General features: G+C 43.4%; 1 long non-coding RNA gene across 6 annotated transcripts in view; it reads right to left on the minus strand.

Annotated features, from left to right (window-relative positions):
- The window catches only part of LOC309631468, a 102,757-nt gene that overhangs the window by 38,671 nt on the left and 41,725 nt on the right, over positions 1 to 22,361 (minus strand). For all 6 annotated transcript variants that reach the window (XR_014246268.1, XR_014246269.1, XR_014246270.1 and 3 more), the window contains 2 exons: positions 14,276 to 14,382; positions 9,130 to 9,288 (listed from right to left, as the gene is read on the minus strand). This is a non-coding gene — a long non-coding RNA (uncharacterized lncRNA). The remainder of the gene's footprint in view (positions 1 to 9,129; positions 9,289 to 14,275; positions 14,383 to 22,361) is intronic.

Raw genomic sequence — 22,361 nt, forward strand, 5'->3', positions numbered from 1 at the left:
CACATGTGTTTTTGAGGACCTCTCCTCCCAACCACTGATGTATCTTTTTCAGGGAAGAAGCCAATGCCCACCAGTTACCTTCTCTGTGGGATGTAATGAAAATGGGCCTTGAAAACAAACCCCGACCTCTGGATTATTGCCAACCTCCTTTCCTCTTAAAAGACTCACCTGACCCATCGTCCAGCTCCCCCAAGACCAGCTGAACACCTGGATGAAAGTCTTGTTAACACAGGTCAACAGCAGATGTCTCCTGGTTAACAGGCAGCTCCATTTTAGACGGATGCCTACACTCAAAGGAATGACTAATAGAGGCAGTTCAGAGCAGTCCTAGGAAGTAGGTGATTTTGACCTTGTCCTCTACTCTGGGTAGGTAACCCTCTGCTCTTCAGTGGGAAGCCGAGGGGGAGGACTGCCGTTTGTTTGCTTTGGGTTGTGGGCTTTTTTTAACACTTCAGGAGCCCTTTCCTTTAAGGATCTTATTACCTCAATCATTTCTTCAAGTGCTCAAATTATTGACCACCTCATCTGAACCGGTAGACAAGCCTAATTCTCACATCGGCAGCAGCAGGCAAGGGCCAGAGGCTAAGAACCACCTAATCTGACCATCAGAGTTTTGATTTCCTCCACCGAGAAGCAGGGAAGGCAATGAAGCTGAGAGCAAGACACATGCAGCCTGTCAACAGCCATCCTTCCTGCTCCTGAGCAGAGATCCAACACCAATTTAGTCTTATCTGTCTAGAAAATCATTATTTGAAGACCTGAAAAGGTTAAGAGAGTTCCAGTTTCACTCCTTGTACCTTCATCTACAGCACGAAGAGAGGAGGGAAACTGACAAGCATGGGGCTAATTTGCTTCCCTCAAGCACCCACAGGGGAAATATTCAGATTGTCTCTACAGGGTCAAATAGAAGTCAGAATTCATGGCACGTTCTGTCCCTCTCTGTGCTGGTAAAATATCAGCCTTCAAGCTAAAATAAAGGTGGTGGGTCTTGGGTGGAGAAGAGTATAAAATGGGAAAAGCCAGCTGGGCCTCTTCCTCAATTATACTAAGGGCAGTTCTTAAGAACCTACTGTGTGCCAAGCATTGCCAGTCACATTCCCCCAGGGGCTCACAGCCTAGGGAGTGGCAGATAAGCAAACCAAAGCTTATAGAATTGACTGAGGTTTAAAGCAGTCATAGTGAGGCCAATGAAACAGTAGTGTAGATGGAGGGAGTGTACAAATATAGGGAATCACATGGGTAAAAGCACTGAATTCTGAAGCAGCAGAGCATTCAGCTGATGCAGGAAGAAGAACAGCAGGCCATCGGGAGATCCATGGAGAAAACGTACTATGTAAACGGTGACCACATTCATCCAGAAGCGGCCTCTGACCACCCAAAGCTCAGGGTCCAATTTAAAAAGCTAACACAGGGGCTTCCCTGGTGGCGCAGTGGTTGAGAATCTGCCTGCCAATGCAGGGGACACGGGTTCGAGCCCTGGTCTGGGAAGATCCCACATCCCGCGGAGCAACTGGGCCCGTGAGCCACAACTACTGAGCCTGCGCGTCTGGAGCCTGTGCTCCGCAACAGGAGAGGCCGCGATGGTGAGAGGCCCGCGCACCGCGATGAGGAGTGGCCCCCGCTCGCCACAACTGGAGAGAGCCCTCGCACAGAAACGAAGACCCAGCACAGCCAAAATAAATAAATAATTAATTAAAAAAATTAAAAAAAAAAAATCCACTGATTTGGGTGGGACCTTACTTACATCTGCAAAATCTCTTTAAAAAAAAAAAAAAAAAAAAAAAAGCTAACACATATATAACAATTAGGATTAGTTAAGGGATCCTTGTATGGTGCTGACCCTAAACCCAGCAGAAGAGCTTCAGGAAGGTCAGAAAAACCAGAGAAGAAAATCAGGAGTTAAAAGCCCTAGGCCTTGAAGAGCAAACATAAAAGGAAAGAAGGGGAGAGGGCATGCAAGGCAGAGGAGAAGGATGAAGAAAGACACATTGGTGGAAATAAGACAATTAACAAAGACCTGTCAGGCTGCAGACAATGGCTTGTGCTGGGAAACAGCAGACATTCATATTATGGGTGCTTAAAATTAATAACCACCAGGATGAATATACAAGCAGAATTAGAGTGTCGTATACTCAACTGGATGGCAGAGAGTTCTGAAATCTGTTCCTACTCCTTCCTTTCCTGTCAGACCCAGAGATATTCCATCTTCCCCTCCTCTGTTCTCCCGGGTAAATAAACACCGTGGTGATGGAGAATATCCTCCACACCTTATCTCAGGAAGAGGCCCCTTTTCAGGGGCTGTTATGGCCTCTGAGAAAAAAGGCATAGATGGGAGGAAAAATGAAGCCTTCCTCCACTCCCCAGCCCCTCCCATTTTATACACAAAGAAGCAGAGGTCCAAAGAGAAACACTAACTAGAGTTTCCAAGACCACACCCCTATCCTTGATAGACAGAGGCACTGATTAAGGCCCCGAAAGTGCATGAGGACAGCACCAGATTGAAAAGCAAAAGAAGTGGATGACCTAGGTCTGAATGTTAGGAGAGAACATAATCTGACAGCAAGAGGAAACGGAGATGGGGTGGTGAGATAACAAGACGAGAACTAAGAAAGTGATGGCGGGCTGGAGTAATCATGGGGTTTTTTTGGTGTTGTTTCTTATGTTTTGGCATCTTAAATACCTCGCTGGCAGGGAGAGACTGTCCCCATCAGGGCTACCCAGTTCCTAGAGGTAACAAAGGGCTCTGCCAGGAACAAGTCTTTCACAGGAAAACTATGCAATCCAGAGCCCACATTCTAAATCATCTCCTCTCTCTGCTTCATGCACTCTAGGAGACTATATTCCTTTGCCCTAATCACCGAGGGCCAGGTACCAGACAGCTAGGGACAGCCCCTATGCCCCAAAGCCCACTGGAATTATTCAAACTACCCAATCCTAAAGCGTTTACCCTGCCCTGCCTTTCCTTTCCCTGCGGCCTAGGCTATCCCCTCACTCCTGCTTCCACCTCCTGACCAAACCTGGTACTTCCCCGCGTGACCCCGCATGGCATGTGTGTCCCCTTTTTTCAAGAAATATACATAATAAAAATTCTTCTTTCAATGGCATTGGCTTCTCTGTGCCATCACTCGGTCAGCTTTATAAATTAAGACTGAGTCACATATCATGGGACCAGATAACATTTTATCATGAAATGAAAATTTACCTGCAAAGCATCCTCTCTGGTACAAGATTACAGTCAATCTCTTAGATCCGAATAGCCCAGCCAAAATAACAGAGCAGGCTAATACTTCCTGAGACCAATAATGTATTCATAACCAATACATTAACTTTTAAATGAAACATTAATAAAGCATTTTAAAATGACATGAAAATGAGTAGCATGCTCACATATATACATATATATATCATGCTCATATATACGCATATATACTCATATATATCATGCTCATATATACACATATATACTCATATATATCATGCTCATATATACGCATATATACTCATATATATCATGCTCATATATACGCATATATACTCATATATATCATGCTCATATATACGCATATATACTCATATATATCATGCTCATATATACGCATATATACTCATATATATCATGCTCATATATACGCATATATACTCATATATATCATGCTCATATATACGCATATATACTCATATATATCATGCTCATATATACACATATGTATATTCACAGTCACGTTTTTTTTTTAATTAAAGCAAGCTCAAAAGATACAAAAGGGTAGCAGGCAGGCAGAAGAGTAATTTTATGTTATTTATTCAATACAGTGACTAAACCTCTGGAATAACTTCATCTTCAAAAAGAATCAAATGTGATAAATGGTAGAGGCAGGAAAAATGTTCACTGTCAGAAATACAAAGAGAAATAAACACAGTTAACCTAATTCTGAAAACAAGTATACAGTTTCACATCGTTATGAAATGTGTGGGATCACAGGAACATACAGAAGTTGTCATCTTAGAAAGGAGACAGGACTCAATTTCCTTGGATAGACAAATAAAGGCAGAGAATGGTGACTATACAGAGATATCATGAAGTGGCATTGTTCTTCCTTCCTCCCTTAGAAAAAGAACCTCTGACATTTTAGTTGGGCAAATGGCTACCTAGAGAAGATTGCATTCTTCAGACTTACCAAAGCCGGAGGGCTAACTCTTGAGTGAGTTGTAAGGTGATGTGTTGTATGTGATTTCTGGGGTGTGTCCTTAAACAAAGGGATACACCTGTTTTCTTCCTTTTCTTCATCCTCTTTCCTGGAATGTGAATACAATCATTGGATCTCAAGCAGCCATTGTGGCTCATGAAGATGGAAGCCACACCCAAGGTACAGGAGAGCACTAAGCTGGAAGGTATCTGGGTTCCTGAGGATCATGAAAGTAGGACCCCGAACCTCCCACTTCTTAACTATACATAAGAGAAAATAAATTTTATCCTGTTTGAGCCACTGCTATTTCAGGGGATGTTTCCTTACAAACATGAGGGTAAGGATGTTAATTATTTGAGAAGGCTCACCTTGAAAGACTTGTCTTCTTAGCAAAGCAGAAGGTAAGATTATAAGCGGAGAGAAAATAATGAGGAATAGATGAGGTGAGGGCTTGAGTACGGCAGAGTGGGATAAAGGAGGACATAAGAGAGAACCAACAGAATAGAATGAAAAGGAGTCTCCTGCTGAACTGAGGCCCCCGCTGAGAAAGGGGGGCATGGATACTTACTAGACAGACAGTCTCATACCAGTTTTCCACGACAATGCACACCTATGACAATACTGGAAACAGAATACAGACACTGGGGAGCTGTGTGTGGTTAGTGACGGTCAAAGCAGGCAAAATGAAAGGGTAAGGGAATAAGAAGATCTTGGGTGCCTGTAAAGGCATAGACAAAAGGATAAGAGAACCCAACCCAAAGAAAGATAGAAGGAAAAAGAATAGGAAAAAGCTAAGGTTCAGGGTCATGATGAGGGTAAAATCAGATTCAAAGAAAAGAGGAAGATGGGGTGTCAGTAGAATTTTAAAGAATTTGTGGACACACTTTTAAAGCACCGTACCCACATCTACCTGTACCCATAAGCTTTAGTGTTTTACTTCTTGCTGATCCTACCTGCCACAGATCATGCTATACATGCACCTTCCATACTGAGAGGCAAGAGGCACAATTCTGCTGCAGCAGGTAACCTAGAGTCACCCAGAAAGACTCCACAAAGAGTCAGGGAATCCAAGAGCTGCAAGGGAAAAAAAGCCAATTGCACAGCCATGTTCCCTTCCTGCTTAAAATAAATTATAATGAAAGGTGTATTTCATTCCTGCTCCTCCCCTTTCTCAAAAAAAAAAAAAAAAAAGACCTGGTAAGTATTATAGCTAGACAGTAAAACAAAACATGTTGAAATGATTCTGCTAAGAAGTTCAGACAACTTTTGAGTTGGGGCCAGCATAGCACAATGAACTCTAAAGGTCTGAGGCGATCTTTGTTTGTTTGTATGATTGTTTGTTATAGAAGGGGTAAGGAAGCAGAAGAGTGTGTGCCAGAAGGAAAACACAACATTTTGAAAATAACATGTCAGAGCTTTAGGTGGAATGAAGAGATTTAGATTTATTGATAAAGACTAAAGTTTAAAACATTTCCAAACAGGAACATATTTGGTATTTGTTTTCAAATCTCACATTATCTGCAGTTACAACTGAAATGCTGGTAATATTCCCAAGCACGAAGAAATTGATTCTCACACATTTACTTACAGCTTCTGGTAGTTTATGAGTATCTGGTAAATACAATGTCTGTCTTTTCTCCAACTTTTACACATTCATTTGTCAGTCTAAGAGAAAGATAACCACAGGCTTCATTCCTTCTTTGTGACAGATGTATAAGTCAGAAGTCACACAAACGTTAACGATGCAATGTATACATTCCACAGTGTCTGTGTTCCTGCCATATGTTCATGTAGTGTCTGGTGTTGTGCATAAACAGTTCTGATCAGTTACGTGGAATCCCAATTTTGTTGCAGTGTGATCACAACATCTGAGCGACTTTGAAAGGTCATTCCCTTCCCATCCCATCTAGGATAATACTCCCATGCCCCTAGATAAGTCCTTGTTGAAAACCTCAGAAGAAAGAGATCCTGCAAACTCTTCTGGTAAACTTTTTTTTAACAATTTACACAGTAAGATTCTTATTTTTGCTATCTTGGAAACTGTTTCCAGGAATGCTGGCATTTAACCTTTCAGCTTCACTAAATGCTTTTGTAATGTAAATAGATATACTTTAATTTGTCTTTATGGGCCAGTAAGAAGTGTGCACGTCAGACTGTATTAAAGTAGGGCCCACTTAAGAGTTTGATACAATCAGCTCTCATGCCAAGAGTGCCCCAGAGCGGGTGCACAATTCTCTGGCACCAGACTCAGAAGTCACAAGTACCAACATCATCTTTCATCGCGACTGCCTCCCTGATGACAGGAAGGTCATTTTGCACCCCCAGGTCCCCCTGTCTGTCATTATCACCCAGAAATGGGGAGGCCAGTCTTTGATTTTTCCCTGACAAGTGTCTAAGCAAAGAGTGTTTAAAATACGTCAAAACTAAGAAATGTCCCCTAATTAACTTTTTCTGTGCACACCCTTCCTCCCCCTTCAGTGTGCTTTCAACAGCCAGCGCCTGTGTATCTTCTTTGGGAATGCCCTTATCTTACTAGGAGGTCAGCTCCTGGGGTTTACATCCCATCTTCTACAGGGTAACCATTAATCAAAACTATTCACCAAGGGAGAAGGGAAGCCTAACTCCCTTGCTCCAGGAAAGAAAACACTGAGGTGTCACCTACCTTTCCCTGGGAATCTTCCTGAAAACTTGGCCTGAGATCACATGCTGCCTTGGCTCCCTCCCCCTTCCTGTCCTGCTCCCCCAGCCCCTCCCTGGTCTCCACTGGGAGCCCTTCTTGAATAAAGCACTTGTACAGGAATTCTCATTTCTGGGTCTGTTTCTGCAGAACCCGACCTAAGACATAGCCAAATCCATAAAAGCAATCATACTAACAAAACTTTCAAAAGGAGTTATATCTAGTGGGTACCATCAAGAGTTTCCAAGTTAAGGCAGGACTCTGTGCCTTTGACGTCTAAAAGGATAAGGTAGGAGGAGTAATTTAATATTTGTTGAAGTACGAGGGGTCTTCTGAAGACCTCTTGTACTTTGACCATCACTGCCAGTGATGTCCAGATGATTGAAATGAGAGAGAAGCAGTCATTTGATATTTGGACTAGGCAAGATGGGTGAGGTTATGCTACACTTACAACCAAGCCCCCACGTCAGCGGCTGACAACAAAAGAAGGTTTATTTCTCCCTCGCACCACACACGACCAACGTGGATCGTCAAGGAGCTCTGTTCCGTCTTGGCCTTTATGTCCACGTTCACCACGGCAGGGGAAAGCGTATATGGTGAAGCACACGTTGGCCCTCAAAGCTTCTGCCTGTAAGTGACACATATCACTTCTGCTCATATTTCATGGGCTAAGGCAAGTCACAAGTCCATGACTAACAGAAAGTAACAAGGAAGTGAATTCTACTGTGCCTGGAAGGATGAGAAACAAAATATTTGTGAAGAACTCTCATGATTGGGTCATGAGATCAACCTCCTAAGTATCAACCAGCAGCACCGTGAGAAACGGGGTGTTGACTGCTTCTAAAAAGTGAGCCAGGCACGTGACAACTTTGAGCTACCAGAGTTCCTATGAGATTTACTCATTCAACAAACATCTCTTAATATCTTCTCTAAATAAGGGACTATGCGTAGGCCTGGAGGCAGCAGACCATCGTGACACTGGCCACGTACTCTGGAATTAGAGAGTATGTGTCAGAACCCCAGATCCACCACGTACTAGCTGCACCAGGTCAAACAAATTACCTTTCTGACTCAGTTTCATTATCTGAAAAATGGAGACAATAATAGAAGGTATCTTATAGAATTGATGAGGCAATTAGAAATGATAATGCATGCAAATAGCCAATCAATGTAAGCTATTATCTTCATTATTATTCCAAAAATAAATGAGACATGGTACCCACCCTGAAGAAGCTCACTCCTAGTTACAAGATACAGCTTTTCAACGCATGTCAGTTCTGTTTGAAAGATATTTCGTGAGGACCTACTAGGTGCAGGGTGCTGGCTGGACACTGCAGCATAAGAATGAATCAAACCCTGTCCCTGCCCTTAAAAAGTGGAGAGTTTGGTGGGTGAAACAGAAACAGATAATTTCAGTATTCTTGAGTGACAAGATGGAGGCTAGGGGAATGCAAAAGAGGAACATTTAGCTAAATCAAGGGTAAACAGGCAGCTTTTTGAGGGAGAACTTTTCCTGGGGTGCATTTCATATGTGTGAAATCAGTTCTGCTTTAACTCAAGGTCAGCAAAGAAAGCTTTCAAGCCCTGCATCTCCCAGAATGCCTCCGTGCCTGCTCGGTGTTTGGCAGGTGTAGCTAATGGCACGAGCGACTCCCAGCCACTCTTCTCTCATCCTCCGTGCAGACTCTTAGAGGCCCTCTTCCGCGGGACTGCCAGTCAAAACTCGAGAAGGATACGCAAAGGGCGCATATCTGCCCCCAATGAAATACTGGGTTCTCCTCACAAAGTGAATTGTGATAAACAAATGAAATGTCTCCAAACAGTCACAGCCTTCATGTCACAGGAGTTCTGTGAGCAATTCCACACAGATCTATGACACTATTTTACCCTTGCTGGGGGAGAGATTTTTTTAAATTCTTTTCCATGATTCATCTGCTCTCGGGAACACAAAACCTCCGATTGCATTAAAACGAATATCGGCATCTATCAGTTGTGTGAATTTCTTATCTCTTAACCCAGAAAGGCTAACATAAGCTTTCCCTATGACTACAGTCAGATACAATGAGAATAAGATCAACAGGGCAGACACCTCCAAGAGAAATAAAGCATACTTTTCCATATTTAAAAGACCATAGACATATAATATAAATGCGAAGCCAGAGGGCCCTGTTTTTATTTACAATCCACTTGAAAAAGATGGTTTCTATGGCAGCAGGAAATGTCAGGGATTTTTCAAAGGAGCTCTTGAATTTACAAAGATTCGCTCACCCCATTAGAAGTCTTTCTTCTTCTTTGATGGTGCGCCAGAGCTGATGAATTTGGAGTGATTTATGCCACGGTGCTTGTTCTGCAGTGTGCCAGAAGACGACACATGGAAGGGGCTTTCGCTTTCTTCTCTAGCAGTGGGTTTCTTACCAGGGCATCTGCCTGGAGGTTTGTAGACATCCACATGGAAAGGAAGGAACAATGGTTAATTAATTCCATTAGACAAGAAACAGTGGGCGTGCATGAGTGAGAGGGTGGCCGCAATCTGCCACTGATGCTTTGAAAGGATGCAGTTTAAGAATTTCCAGTCTCCTGACTGACAGGCTGATCAAATAAACACCTGCATAATTACTCCTGTAATCAAAAGAAGAAAGAAACATTTAATCTATCTTTTCATTACTTGCGGTTGTAAGTAGTGGACTCGGCATCCGTCAGAGACTAGAACTGCTAACATTACTTTCAAATGCGCAGGCCGGGCTCCATTTCAGCAAGCAGGTGGTTACCGTCACCAAGGGCCCACTAGCTGAGAAACAGCCTCCCAGGAGGTTTTACATCTTGGGTGGCATGGTCTCCACTGTAAGGGAAAGGCAGTTTTGAGGCGGTGAGAGAGGATGCAGACAGGAAAAAAAGAAAGGAACATTCCCAGAAAAATAAATAACGGTGGCAAAAAAATGTAGAGGAGGCTGATCCGTACAATTGCCAGTCCTGATCTCTCTCCCAAGCCAGACTCGCACGTCAAACTGCCCGCTGGACGTCTCCATTTCGATGGCTCTCCAGCAACTCAAGCTCGCCGCCAAACGGAACCTTCAGCCCTCACGCAGCACCGGCTTCTTTTCCTGGGCGTACAGCTCAATAAATGGCACCACCACCCACGTGGCCAACAGAGCCGGAAACCGGGCGGTCATCCCAGAGCCCGCCCTCTGCCCTCTCCTACCCCTCACGGTTCCCACGCCCTGCGCTTCCCAGTGGGTCGCAGCCTGCATTGCCACCTCCCGCCTTAGGGGGGCGCCCTCACCGCGCTCCCCGCCCAGGGTCTTCCGCTTCCATCCATCGCCACGCTGGTGCCAGAGTGCTCTTTCTACAGGCAAATGCAAGCGCGTTTGGGGTTACACTCTTACTTAAAATCCCCAACGGAACCCGTAGCTTTTGGAATAGTTTGAAAGCTTGAACTTAGCGATCAAGACTTGTCACAATCCAGTCCCGCCTGGCTCGTCTCAGCAGCTACCTCCGCCCGTCTCTACAAACAGCACATCCTCTGCACAGTGACTGCTCCACGTCGCCCCGAACACGCTCTGCCGTTTCGCAGCGGCTGCCTTCGGACAAGCCACAGAAGGGTCAGTGTCTGACCAGGTTGTGCTCAGCTGCGGGGGGCGCGTGAGCTCTCTCACCATCACTGCGACATGACACCCACCGAGACCACTAGGAAGTGCAGTCACTGGGCCTCTGAGACCACAAACTGTGAACGATGGCCACACACACATGGACTTGTTCCGCTCCCTCTCCTCTGGCACCTGTCGTATTTCACTCTGTAACAGTGAATTGAATGGAGCGAGGGCCCATCAGATACCCCGCTGACAGGACAGCCGTGTGGCTAACGCGTTACGGAGTGAGCTGTGCTGGGAGCTCGGTGCTGGGGGTGAGGGCTCATATCCCCATTCCTTGGTTGAGAAAAGTGCTTCAAAATATGGAAAAGAAGCAACATCGGTCCCTTTTCCATAGGAGCAAGTCATCACGTCCTGAGGAGAGAAATCCAACTCTAGACCCAGGCTTCCCGCTGGCCTTCTCTTTCCTCAAATTTAAAAGCTACAGAGAACTGACCTCTGGCTCCATCCGTTCTTGTCCAGGGCCAAATAATCAGAGCTTGGTGAGAGTTACAGAAGGAGAGCTCTGCCTAAGATTTCCTGTTCTAACCAGGGCACCTGCACCAGCAAAGAAAGAAAAACTCTTCCCTCTTTGACAGAGGAATTTCAATATGTAAATATACATACATATACGCGTGTGCGCGTGCATACACACACACACACACACACACAATGCTTCTTTGCAGACTTATCTGAACAGAAGAATATTGGAAACAACCCAGATATTTATCAATAGAGGACTCACTAAACCAGCTGTTAAAAAAGAAAAAGAATGAGCTATATATTGGTATAGAAACAAATTCAAGTGTTTTCGCCAGGTTGCGAAAAGATATATATTTAACTAGATAGAAAAAAGCAAGTTACAGAAGAATAACTCGACCTTTGAGTAAAATGAGGGAGAAAATATGTTGGGTTTTGTTTGCATATGCATAAAGAAACTAAAAACAGTGTAGACCTGGAAGAGATTGGGATGAGACCTGGGTGCTTGAGGGGCAGGAGTAAGAGGGAACTTTCTTTTTATGTCTTTTAAAATATTTTAAACCACATATGCTATAAATGTGTTATCTATTCAAAAATTAAATTAAGAAAAAATCTCTCCTATTTGTACACCCCTTTACAGTTTAAAAAGCTATTTCACGTGTCACCTCATTGAATTCTCACAATTCTATGAGTTGTTATTATTCTCACTTTATAGATAAGAGAACTAGTTTTGGAGTCATTAAGTGACCTGGAAACAGGGTCATGATTAAAGCCATCAAGATGACCACAGGTGGCCATGGTAGTGGACCTTCCCACCAGGCCCTCTGTCTGACAGCATCCAGCAAGGATGCAGCCCAAACCTGGGGGAACTCACTGTGTTTCATCTTGTGAAGGAGTATGCCATTCTCCTCCTTCCACACTCCTACCTGTGATGCCAGAAAAATCTAACCTTGAATTTAAAAAGTTATCCTGCGTTGCAACACAAATACCTCTGCGAGGCATGACACACTTATAGTGTGTACAGAGCTTTGGCTTCAAGAGTAGGAAACTGACTCTGTTAACTCATAAGGGTAAATTAAGTGAAACCAGTATAATAACTGGTAGGGTACAAGCAAGAAAAAGCTTGTTTTCCTCTCACTGCTGCCTGCAAACAGCCTTGTTCAGGGTTCCCTTCCTCATCCCTGGCAACAACTTGGGCAGATCAGCTCCTGTAGATTTTCTGCTTCTTCCAGTATTGATGAAGTGTCACCTTCAGGCATAAACAGTACAATCCAATTTGCTACCATCAAGGAGGACCATCTCTCATCCCTGTTTGAGCTTCTGTGCACCCACACACAGGGCAGACCCACAAATCTGTAGACAGAATGGGGTAAGGAGGGTGCGCTCTGCAAGAGTCTAGGCTCATTAAAATTATTCCTTGGATATGCACCTTAACTATCTAGGGCCAGCATCGTGTTTTTCTCCATCCTGTATTCCCCTCAGGGTGCACCATCAAGGTGGCTGGAGTGGCTGCTGGCTTGATGGTGGGCAACATTCACTTACTGGAATGGCGAACTACATTCTTTGTCCAAAGCACCTTCTCTTGGTTGTAAATTTGACCACAGTTTGGAAGGCATTTCATGACCAATTTGTCCTGCATCGTTAGGAAGGCTCATTCCTAAATCAGGCACGGATTCTGCTGATAGGCCGTTCAATGTGCTAATTCTTTGCCCACAGCACGACAGCAGTAGGAAGCTCAGAGTCTATGGACCACTGTAAAAGCGGGGTTGGTTACAGGGAGAACCAAGAAAGCTGCAGAGCTCCAAAGAGCAGGAAACTTCTGCTCAGCATGAGGACCCTGAGATGAGTTTATCTTGCATACTGTCTCCTCAATTAGAGAGGAAAAACTCAGGGCTTCTGTCACCCACGGTGGGAGCCAGGCACCTGGCTTTACAGTTGAACAAAGACATGATAGAAGGAGGGGGCGGCAGGTGAATGCTAGGGGCCAAACAGTGGCAAATGTTTACTACCCCTTCCTTAGTAACATCATTGGTAAATCTGTTAATGAGCTTCCTTCCAAAGCAACAACGGTGGAGACTAGCTCTCTCTGCTGGGAATGAGGTGCACTGCAGGCAAAGGTGGTAGAGCCATCCAGCCGAGGCATCTCCCAGGAGAGGCGACCAGGGTGGACCACGGAGGTAAAGGGGATGGAAACCTCAGAAGGGAGACAGTAAAGGGAAGGCAAGTCCCCCAACCTCTGCTGCTCACCCCCAGCTAGTCTAGGCAGAACTCATCCCCTGTAGTTCATCTTTGCAACAATTCAATACAAGGATGTAGATTTCTGACCAGGAAAAAAAAAAAAAAAAAAAAAGATGCAACCTTCTTAATTTATTAATTATATTCATACAATAAAAATATTTGTGGCTAATTCTCTCTTCTAGGTAGGGCCATTAACTTTTCACTGTCTCCTGCGAGTCGCCACTCCTAGTCCTTTGCATAACCATCTAGAAAACCTGAATGATGTATTTTAATATTGCTGTAGGTGCAGATAGACCTTTAAATCACATTATTTAAATATTAATGACATAGCAAGGAAACAGCCGTACTGACATGTGTTATACAACTCAGACCAAATAGGACACTAAATCCGCCAGCACCTTTGAAACTCCCATTAGAGATAATGAGGTACAGGTATGGATTTCCACCCAGTGTCCGGCACTGGTTTGCTCCACATCCAGCCAGAATAAATTAACCGATCATTCTTCCTTCAAAATGCCGTGTAATGACTTGCGCAGCTCCACAGGAGGATAACAGGAAAACACCTATTTGTTTTTCAGTCTTGGAGTGAATGCCACATTCTTGCAAGAGCTGGATTCCACGCTGCTGGATGAGAGCTGCAGCCTTTCTTCTGGAAAGGCCGAGAACAGACGCTCCGTTCTGTCCACGTCTTCCTCCTAGCTGGCTTGACAGGACTGGGTGCTCCCAAGTCACACTCTAGGTTTCTTGGATCTTTTAGTAGGAAACTGAGGCATCACAGGCTGCAATGACTTACCCTCCTAATACATCCAGTGAACTGAGGGCATCTCAGCTCCCAGGCCAGGGTTTCCTCAACCTCGGTACAATTGTCATTTGCAGCAGGATGATTTTTGGCTGAGAGGGGCTGTCCTGTGCACTGTCGGATATTTATCAGCAACCCTGACCTCTATGCACTAGATACCAGTAGCAGTTCCCCAGCTGTAATACTCAAAAATGTCTCCAGACAATCTGTCCCCAGCAGAGAGGCAAAATTGGCCCTGGTTGCGAGCCACTGACATATATTAATTAGATACCTCAGTGTCTTCACGTTGCTCCACAGCTATTCAAAGCCCTCACTTCAGAATCCAACAACCTGGACGATTCACCTGCTGATTAAAGTTGACATATTCTTCATGGTGCTCTAGACCAGAAAAGGGAATTAAAGTTGCAATGGAATATAAGAGACCAGGAGGAAGACTCTGAGTTAATCACCTTAGGTTGAAATAAGAGAAGTCCATGAATTCTAGGGGAATTCTTTCTCTAACCACGCTGGATCTGACATACCACAGTCTTAACACCCAATTAAAATTGAGCCTGACTCTATTTATTCTAGAAATACTTGGTTTTTTGTTTTGTTGTTTTCACTTTTATTTTTTTTTAATTTTAAAAATTTTTATTTTATATTGGAGTATAGCTGATTAACAATGTTGTTTTAGTTTCAGGTGCACAGCAAAGTGATTCAGTTATACATATACATGTATCTAATGTTTTTCAAATTCTTTTCCCATTTAGGTTATTACAGGGTATTGAGTGGAGTTCCCTGTGCTATACAGTAGGTCCTTGTTGGTTATCTATTTTAAATATAGCAGTGTGTACATGTCAATCCCAAGCTCCCAATCTATGCCTCCTCCCACCCACCCCTCCATAACCATAAATCCATTCCTCTAATCTGTGAGTCTGTTTCTGTTTTGTAAATAAGATAATAAATGTTTTTATCATTTTCTTTAGATTCCACATACCGTATAAGCGATATCATATGATATTTGTCTTTCTCTCTCTGACTTACTTCACTTATAGAAATAATACTTGTTGATCATGGGACACCATGCAATGAGTCATGGTACAGACAATCTGGTTGTCATATTTTCATATTTGATTTGGTTTGAGTTAGATATTTTCTAATATTTGTAACTGTGCTAGGATATTAATAATATTACTCAAAATAATCCAAAAAGCCATGCAATGTTCCCATTCTTCTGAAGTGTACATCCTGAGAATTTAAGCCTACAAGAAGCTGAGGAGCTGCTGAGGAAAGTACTGAGTGGAGATGCATCACCAATGAACCAACCAGTGACTGAGAACTTGAGCACCCATCTGGGCACTGTGATGCCCGCAGACAGACATCTTTTCATTGATGCTGTTTTTGTGTGTATTCCTGAAGATCTGCTGATGTCTACAGCAAGAAAAATAACTTGCAGGTTTATAATTAGGGTCCAGGTTATAATTTTGGCTAACCCAGGTGGATTTTATGCCAGACACCATTTCATCAAATCACGAATACTTTGATAAACGAAAATGTATGTGAATCTCTCAGAGCACGCTGGAATAGACACGTCTCGAATACCACAGTGGGACCCCTGCTCAATTCAGTACGTTCCTGTGTTGCTTCACACAATCTAACCTCAACCTAGGTCGGTCGTTCTCAAAGGCCACAAGGTAATGCTGACGCAGCTAACCTTTGAGACCCACGGACCTAGAAAATGAGTCTCATGGAGAAATTAAATAAAACCGTAATTCATAAAATTGCTCATTTTGCTTACTACTACCAAACTTAATCCAGTTATCTTTGCATGTATTATTACTCACATTATTAACATGCACAATATTGTTTGTAGGTGGATTAGAAAAAGAACAATGTATAATCAACAGAATCCTAGTCTCCTTTTCTCCCTCGAAAGTCTTGAACTACATGAGAATCTGGCTGACACCCACCAAATCTAAGAAATTCTGAGCATTTTGGCACCTTTCTCTTTATCCCTCATACATACGTATTATTAGGGAACATATGTTGTTTAATCAAAAGATAACATTACCCTGGATAATGTTCATGAGCACTGGCAAATATTTCACTTACAAGCTGCCATAGTTAATTATCTGGAAAAATATAAATATTCGCATTTGGCCAAATTCCTTGTACCTTCTCCCTCTGTATCTCTTCTGCAAACAGCAGCCCCAGCCAGCTGTCCCATTGATTTTGCAAACAAAGCTTTTAAAATACAGGCCCACTGGTTTTTAAAAAGTCTGTTTCTAGTTGGCAATGCATCACTGTGAACTAATATGGGCAATAAGGCCAGAGCACGTCAGGGAGGATGAGAGATTCTGACAGAGGGAGAGAGAACACAGGCTGTCATCAAGTACCAACACCCCAGTAAGGATCGGAGGTTCCGTACAGGTGGGCTCGCAGCCACACTGATGGGGTCAAATCCCAGCCCTACCCCTCAGACCACCTCCTTGAAAAAGGGGGATAATGGCTCCTCACAGAGTTGTTGAGGATTACATGAGCTAATCCAAGTAAAGCTCTTAGCTTAGAGCCTGGCATGTAATAAGTACTCGGTACATTTCAGCTATTTCATTACAGTTTTGTTATAGCCCCAAAAATCATTTCTGAAGTAGCCAACATGATATCGTTAGAGAGCTGAGTTGAGCTCATGTGACTTTGTGCATACCTGTGTCTGGCAGAGAATATGTGTCTGCTCTATCACTCCCTGTCTCTCAAAGAACATTTTGAGCACTCACTATGTGCCAGGCACTGCTCTAAGAGCTTGATATGATTCAAATTATTTAATTTTCACAATAATGATGATGTTGAAATGAGGCACAGAAGCTAAGCAACTAACCAAGTTACACAGCTAGTAAGGACTTAAACCCAGTTTGTCACCACAGAGCCCACACCTCACAACTTAGGCTATGCTGTCTCTCTATAAATATCTAAATACTTAGTAAATATTTTTGATCAGGTGAATGAACTCTTAAAATGCAAATAATTATGAGAGAAAGTAAAAATATGAAAAGTTAAAATGATATTAGTAACCATACACTAACTAACATTTGAAGTTCATGATGACTTTTTTATGAGGGCCAATGGTAGGTCAATGAAATGACAAAGCTTTTTTATCATCTTAATCATTTTAAGGTCAGGAGGGATTTGGAAGTGAGATTATTGAAGAGGAAAAGTACTGTATGGTGAATTTATCACCCTCGCACATTTTATCTCAAGAATGCTTGCTCCTGATCTTTGCTGCTGAGAGGCCTTGAGATGTTTAGAAGGTGCAGATTCTAAGTAGGCCAGTGAGGGGGCTCTCGAGGAGCAGGCAATATTTGGTCTGCTGGTGAAGGTTTTATCCAGGATCCAGCTGCTACCAAGAGCAATTCCATAGACCAACTGTGGAGATAAACAGTAACCCACAGGCCCAGGGTACAGGGAAGTAGCCCCCTCTGCTTCCCGGTAACCCATGTTCAAGACCAGTGGTTTTTTACCTCTGCTCACCTAATCAAAAGGTATCTCACTCGGCACCCTTCTAGGTGTACTAGTAATCAGACGCTCTGAAATACCCTTGCAAAAGAAGAATAAAATCTGAAGAAAAAAAAAAGTGTATAGAATTAGTAATTCTGCTTTCATTTGTTTGTATCTAGGAATACCCCGCAAAATTATGACCTATTCCTAAATTCTACTTTTCTATGGAAATCATTCTATGCAGAAGAAAGGAAGGGGCAAGCTAGGGATGCACATTCTTGGATTGTTCACCCCGGAGCTTTACATATGTAGGCTTTTTAATTCTCACAACAACTCTGAGATGTAAATTATTATACCCATCTTACAGATGAGGAGAGTAACTTCCCCAGAGACTCAGCCTACGGTGAGCAGTGCTTTGAGCCCAGGGCCATCTCATTTCAAAGTTCAGATTTCCCTTTAGTATATTGCCTCCCAATTTTTTTTTTTTTTTTTTCCTATTTACAAATAAGAAGAGAGCCATAGAAATGACTCTAGCTTCTTGGCTTGCTTTCTTTCCAAGCAGAGTAGCTAATATTCTTTTGAATCCATTTCTTCCATTACCAGTGGAAGCAGGACGTCAAAGTACCCTTTCAAGAAAGGCTGGTGGAAAAGAAGGCATATGGCAAAGTGGTGAGAGTTGAAGACTGGAGCCACAAAGCCCTTGTGCGGGCTCTGTCCCTTCTTGGCTGTGTGTCTTTGAGCAAGTTATTTAACTCCTCTGTGCTTCACTTTCCTCATCTGTTACATGGAGATAATAATACCTACATCACAGGATTATTGTGAGACATAAATGAGTTATCATATAACAAAACAGTGCCCAGCACATAGTAAGTTCCCAGTAAATGTTAACTTCCATTAATGTTCCTCCTTGTCCTCACTTGGTACAACCCACAAGGCCCTCAGCCTCCCTACAATTATCAACTCTGTAGGAAGAATGTAGTGTTTTGCATGTACTTTAGTTAGTTACTGATTTGTTGGCATTTGTGGACAGCGTGCTCTGCCCGGATGTCTTTTAAGCCCATCTGTTAGCTCAGTGGTTCTCAAATTTGAGTGTAAATCAGAATCATCTGGGGCACATGTGAACCCACAGACTGCTGGGCCCACCCCTAGAATCTCTGATTCTAGGTCTAGGATGGAGCCTGAGACTTTACATCTCTAACAAGTTCCCAGATGGTACTCTTGGTCCAGGAATGATACTTGGAGACCTCCCGTAAGAGACACATCCTAGCATATAAGGAGTCTGCTTAGCTCCACTAGGGAAGACTTATGATGCAGTGAAGGAGTGCAACAAATCAACAGGGGAAAATGACCAAAACCGAATGGATTGCAAGCCTTCTGCCTTCTAAGGAGGGAGCTGGGGGAGTGTCATTAACCATATCAGTGAGTCCTAAAATCTCTCTCCTACTCTTTTTCCTTTTCAGCAGACACCGGTGGGGAGGGAGAAAGTCTGAGGCCATTGTTCATGGTCCACTGAGCTGCAAACCACTTTTGTGAGCCCTTGGATGTGCAAAGAGACCCGGGGCTGAGCTAAGCGCTTTGGACTTTCTCCTGTTGTTATTCCTTAGTGGGAAGAGGACAGGAGTTGAGGAGGGAAGAGAAATAAACAGGATAAAGGAAGGGAGCAAAAAAAAGAGTGAAAAACGCCAAAGAACACATTGTGAAGCTGGAGCTCGGGTTGGTGAAAATGGTGAAGGGGTTATAAAGAATATTGTCCAATTTTAGGTTGTTTGGATTTTTGTAGTATCAGTTCTCTCTATTTTCCCAAATCTTCACTGAAGTCAATTACCACTTCAAGGCCTTGGGCTTTGGGGCACAGGGTTGTAAAGCAAGGAAAGAGGCCAAGTTCTACAGCTCAGATGATGAATTTTGGAACATGACAGCGTGAGCAGGACAGAAACATGCTCTGTGAACTGAATTACTCTGGGAAACAGAGGCTTGAAGCCACAGGCAACCAGCAGAAATGTAAGCCACCCTCTCCCAGAATCCCTCAAAAGACTGGGAATGACTCTGACTTCCTACTGAATTTGGAACAAGATCAGAGCCAACTTCATTTGAATCTCAGTGGTCAGGAGACCTCGGCAGACATCTGGCTAATACAAAACTACTTTGAGTAGTTTGTAGGAGTGAGCAGATCTCAGCTTTCTAGGTTAGGAACCACCAGATAGTTGTCAATGTAACCATGAGCCCTCCTTCCTGCATTGCTTTGCACAAGTGGGCTAAGAAACATGGGGGTCCCTAGTTCTGTACACCTTGAGTATCTTTAAGATGAAGGCTCATGCCCAAGAGTTTGAGAGTCATCATGCTTTGAGAATGAATATATTTTGCACCTTCCTAGTATGACTCAAAAGCTCTGGGGAAGGGAAGTACAAGTTTTTAAGTATGAGAAAAGAACATTAATTGGTTGGTGGCAGTTAAAAAGTAATGAGTAATTTGTATTGGCTTTCTGCTCTAATTTACATGGTAACCTTTTTCTCCTCCACAATAAAATTCACAAACAACAGAGACGTCTGTTTATTGGTCTCCTGTCTCCCATCTGCATTCATTAGGCATCTGGGTGGGGTGGCAGGAACTTCTAACTCTTCTACCCCTCCCCTGACTGAACATCTGATTCCACTTCCCTTCTTGCCCCCAGAGGTGCCCCTTACCAAGCTGTAACTAAAACCAGTTTCCGTGGGTGTTTTTTAAGTACTAATGGCATACCCCATTTGCAGGTGGAGTTATCCTGGTGGTGGATGAAAAGCCAAAGAGTTCCTGAAAGTATCCTCCAGTGTCTGCCCCCACCCCGTTCCAAGTATGCACACTAAGGGGTGTGAAGAAGGGAGCTTTCAGTAAAGCTTTCACACCTGAGATCCAAGGGTATCAGGTGCCCAAGGATGCAAGAGTGGCAGAAGGAGAAATTTTTACAGCATGTACGGTACAATCAAGTCCCATCAGGCACACACTTAAAAAGAACATTATCTTCTTTTGGATGGTTGCTATCACTTCTCTCCACTCCATGGAGGCTGTTTCAACATAGTGCCCTATCATCTCACATTAATGTCAAATTACTGCAGCAATAGGTCCATAAAAGGACGGTGTGGAGTCATGTGACTGAGCTGAAAATTCTAGAAGAAATGCACTCAATTGTGTAGTAATGGAGAAAATGTCTGAAGCTTGGTACTCTTCTCTACTGCTACTTTTTTTTTCCTTTTGAAAGTTTAAGAAAAGTTTCCTTTTTTTTCTACCCTCTATCTCAAGATGTAAGGTTTTGGTGGCAGATCCCAGTAGCAAATGCACTTAGTAACAATTGGGTTGTCACAGTCTACTTGTCCCTTCCAGACCCTAGAGCCCTCTAGCTATCTCCACCTCTTCCTAAACAAACTTTGGGCATTTTCATTAATGCAACCACAGCTGAAATCGAAGAATGCTAAACTTCAGAACAGACACTTTGTACATGCAAAGCTAGAGCTATGTGCAGGCTGCTATAGTTTGGCCCAAAGAGAAGGTTTGATCTAGAAGATGTTAGTGGAGCTCTTTACCCAGAACAGTTCCCCCAATTGCTGCCATCATTCTCCTGGTTGGCTTTACCCAAGGAGGAGATGGTACAGTTGAAAGATCTTGGTATTCAGAGCCAAACAGGCTTCAGTCTCAGTTCTGACTCTGGCTAGCTGCATAGTTGAAGAGCCTTGGTCAGTTCACTCAACCCCTCTGAGACCCAGTTTCTCTTTCATTAAAACGGGAATCATTACATTTACCTCGTAGTATCTGTACTTAGTAGGTACTCAGTAGATTTTTTTTTCTTTCATGATCATTGCTGTTGTTGCTGCTGTTGAAATATGACAGAAGGAAGGGATAGAATCCCAGTAGTGAGAAACTATTTCTTGAGAAGTAAGAAAAACACATTCTCGCACAAAGGAAAGAAGCCCCGCCTGGTCTCTGTCAGGCCCAGTGTGTGGCTGAACCACACTGACTCTATTCTGTCCGCTCCATCATAGGCCCGCAGTCCTACCCCCTCCCCTTTCTGCGTGACTGGGCTTTAGCCTACTCACAAGGAATGCACCCAAGCCAGATAAGTTCCCAGTCAACTTTTACCCTTGCATTCCCCTGATAGGAGAACTGGAAGAATGCCTTTTACAGATGCAGATGGTTAATGGTCCTTGAGGAATAATGGTAATGAGACCCCTGGGGGAAGAAAAAAACCCTGGTTCCTGTTGGCACAGATGTGTTTCTCCCTTGGTAGTCAGGTTCTATTTCTAGCTTTGGACCCTTTAAATCCCCGGTACCCCTTTGGGCGGTGTGGAGTGAAGCTGTGAACGCATCTGAACCATCCTCTGCCCGGTCCTGCCTGTATGGAAGTTACCTGCAATGAAAATCACCATTACACTTTATGGAGTTGTCTGCTTCATTTTTTGGTCTCAAAGTTCTTTCTCACTTCGGAGGATATTATTCCATATTCCCACCAACCAACACCCAGATAGCCCACTCTGCCCTGCAGAGTTAAGAAATATCTTTAGATAGCCCTGGAAAGGCAGAAAAGCCCTTCCAATTCTGCCCAACCTGAAAATTCCCCAGTCATGTAAAAACGGATAGTGAACTCTTTAAAGGCTACCAAAATATACTTAAAGGCCGATCAGAAAGCCACGCCGATTGAATGCTCACCAGTCAGAGACTGTCTCAAGACATCTCCTTTTGTTCTATAAAACCTATACAGCCCCTTCAAACCCCTGCTGAAAGGAAAGTGACAGTGCTGCTGTTAGCTTAGGAATAAATGGCCTTTGCTAACTGGGTCTCTGGTTTGTTTTTGTCTTTGACAGCAGGGTAACCTATTAATTCACCACAAGTCATTAATGCCTCTCCCCTGATTTGTT

Source organism: Balaenoptera borealis (genome assembly GCF_965194805.1).
Source record: "Balaenoptera borealis genome assembly, chromosome: 6".
Taxonomy (NCBI): domain Eukaryota; kingdom Metazoa; phylum Chordata; class Mammalia; order Artiodactyla; family Balaenopteridae; genus Balaenoptera; species Balaenoptera borealis.